At 33.9% G+C, this 3,308-nt stretch overlaps 1 protein-coding gene across 1 annotated transcript in view; it reads left to right on the top strand.

The window, feature by feature from the left end:
- The first annotated feature begins 666 nt into the window (after positions 1 to 666).
- Positions 667 to 3,308, top strand: part of LOC144979303 (uncharacterized) — a 14,761-nt gene continuing 12,119 nt past the window's right edge. Inside the window, exon 1 of the mRNA XM_078925934.1 lies at positions 667 to 990. The gene's annotated coding sequence lies outside the window, so the exon portion shown is untranslated. The remainder of the gene's footprint in view (positions 991 to 3,308) is intronic.

The following is a 3,308-nucleotide window of genomic DNA, read 5'->3' as shown; positions in this document are numbered from 1 at the left end:
TGCAGTACGGCCAAATAATCTGTACGTCCAAATAATAAATTCCGACTATAATTTGATGCTATTATCCCCAAATACAAAGTAACACCGATCAAAGAAAGTAATTTTCTAGTACTCAATATAATGTCCAATCCTTTAATTTGGAACGTAAAACTGACCTAGACTACTCAATATAATGACCAATCCTTTAACTTTGGAACGTAAAACTATCCTAGACTACTCAATATAATGACCAATCCTTTAACTTTGGAACGTAAAACTGACCTAGACTACTCAATATAATGACCAATCCTTTAACTTTGGAACGTAAAACTGACCTAGACTACTCAATATAACGACCAAGTTTGATATACACGCACTGTGAACTCATTAAACCCACTTGCTATAAGCTAACTCTCTTACAATACGAGAGTGCTCGATAACGTTAATTAGAGCTAATGTAAAAATAAAATAAAATGGAGTAACTCACATAAAACCGAAACACGTTTTTCTGTGGTTATTCATCCACGTCTTCATTCCGCGGAAAAGTATGCCACCGACTGAAGACGTGAATGAATAACCACAAGCACTTGTTTCGGCTTTGTGTGAGTGACTCCATTTTATTTTATTATATATAATATATCGCCGGCTCAAAAACAGTTTTGTGTGTTGGACCGTTACATATCCCACCACTTGAATGTTGTCAACTTTTTGGCCTAGCTCACAGCATCAATATATTAAGTTCATAGTCTGTAAGAGCGTAGCCTTATTTGGTTATTATAATAAGCTAAACGTAATCTAAAAGTAGGCCTTCCAAAGCTACAAAATGTGTTGCAGTGATTTTTCGCAAGCGGGCGTATATTTTAAGTGACATTGCGAATTTTGAATACCCATAATGATAGATCAAACGGTTTTCTAACAATGCCCAATTCCTTGGATCTTTTTATTGTTTGCAATAAAATATGACTCAAACTTAAAAATGTTTACAGTAATGGTGTGTTGATTCTCTTTCCGGTGAGGAAATATTCACAACAAAGTTGCATTCAGTGACGTAGCTTAAGAAATAATTTTGAGTTGTTTGAAATATCTTGTGTTTGAAATGGTGTAACAATAGATAGATATATCATTTAATCTAAATAGTAGGCTACTTAAATGTGTTGAAAAAGCTCATAGCGTTTAAAGTTTATCTCCTCACTGGTGGACCACGGACATGTAATATATTGGACGACACAAGCAGCCCGTGAGGTGCTAATACGTTTTTAGACAAAGACATTGATGTAAAAAGAAAAACAGGAGGTTCTCCGAATTTTTACGTTGTCTTCGATAGGACAAGGAGAAATGTCTTTCACAAAGACATAATCCCCGTCCAACTGTTGAGCAAGACAACTCATAAAGGTCCGACAAAACCCATTGGTCACCCATCGAGCAGGGAACATTTTGCTATTCTTGAATTATGTTCACTTAGGGTGGGGGGGGGGGGGAGTTTTGCATGTGATAATGTGAAATGTCACTGCATCTAGACTTCTTTAACACCAGATTACATGTAACTTTTGTACAGTATAACCTTTCAAAGGAACCAAAGTTTTCAAATACAAAAGGCGCATAATCAAAATGATATAATTATTAATTTAATTTGTCCTCTCCATTCCGTTTCCTTATTGTGGACAATCTAATAATATTATTGTTAACCACCTCATGACATGAAAAAGAATCCCGCGCTCCGCCTCATTGGTGAAATACTTGAAATTCCATTTTTTTCAGTTTTTGCTAAATAAATATAGACTACACACAGTATATACAATACACACTTTGGATGTTACAATATATATATATATTGATTAGTTTCGTAACGCATGAGTAGGGTGGGAAAAATGACTAAAGAGCCTTTTCCAATGAATCATGATGATGGCAAATTATTATTATTATTATTATTATTATTATTATATTATTATTATTATTATTATTATTATTATTATTATTATTATTATTATTATTATTATTATTATTATTATTATATTTTAAATTTATTATTATTATTATTATTATTATTATTATTATTATTATTATTATTATTATCATCATCATCATCATCATCATTCATATTATTATTGTTGTTATTATTATTATTATTATTATTATTATTATTATTATTATTATTATTATTATTATTATTATTATTATTATTAATGGTGGAAACTGTGTTCATCGTGTGCTTTAACACTTAAACTCAGAACAATAGATGTTCAGCGAACAATGACAGCGATTGCTTAAACAAATTGAAATAAATACACAGGTCCTACACAATATAAATAGACACTTGATAAATGTATCGCCAGGCCAATCGCGCCATCACATAGTATGTACTATGTCTTCCATTACACGTTCATGGTCTGATTATTTTGTTTAAGCTGAATAAGAGTTACGATACAGCCAACATTTCTTTTTTGGCTAGGGCTATTGGTCAGTACTGACTCCCAGGCGCTAGCACATGCGGGTCAGTACTGACGAACAGACGCCAGTGCCTGGAGGTCAGTACTGACCAATAACCTGGTGTCTATTGGTCAGTATTGAACAACAAGTGCCACCGCCCACAGACAACCTCTCTTCGGTCTGTGCCACCGCCCACCATTGATCAGCACTGACGAACATCGGACCTGTTCGTCAGTGCAAAGACCTCTTCGCACTTATTCGTCACTTCCAAAAGTATAGATAGAATGCGCTTGGCCAAGGAGTTCACAACATTGCCATCCGGAAGTATAACGGACCAACACACAAACTCCGTGTAACCATGAACTTTTATAGTCTGCTTAATACAGTTTAGTGAGAACAACTCACAAACGCGGATGGCAAAAACAATAACAAAGGCCTGAGTGACGTCATCTGCATACTATCTATACCATTTAAAAAAAAAAAAAACAATTAAAATTCCAGGCTCTCAGGCCAACTTATCCGATGGCACACAGTAACACTTGGTCACCTAGATAAGTTTGATTTCTAACGCGTTAGATGCCGTTGGGGCAACGATATGACTCGTTATTTCAAGCCACCGTAAGATTCTATTTTATTTTATGTTGTCCATTCTATTTCTTTGGGTTATTTTGTTTTTATTGGTTTTTTTTCCCCGTATATTTTTGTTATAGCTTTATTTAAAGAAAAATAGAGGAAAATGTGTTCTAATATTTCCTGTTACGATTCTTTTATAATACTTTATCCATTCTATTATACTACTACCACTCACTACTACTACCACTACTGCTACTACCACTACTGCTACTACTACTACTGCTACTACTACTACTTATATGTCTTTTATCTTCCATTATTTTCTGGAA

Source organism: Berghia stephanieae, chromosome 9 (assembly GCF_034508935.2).
Source record: "Berghia stephanieae isolate SIO BIC M18660-M18661 chromosome 9, UCSD_Bste_1.3, whole genome shotgun sequence".
Taxonomy (NCBI): domain Eukaryota; kingdom Metazoa; phylum Mollusca; class Gastropoda; order Nudibranchia; family Aeolidiidae; genus Berghia; species Berghia stephanieae.
This window is presented reverse-complemented; position numbering and strand designations above follow the sequence as displayed.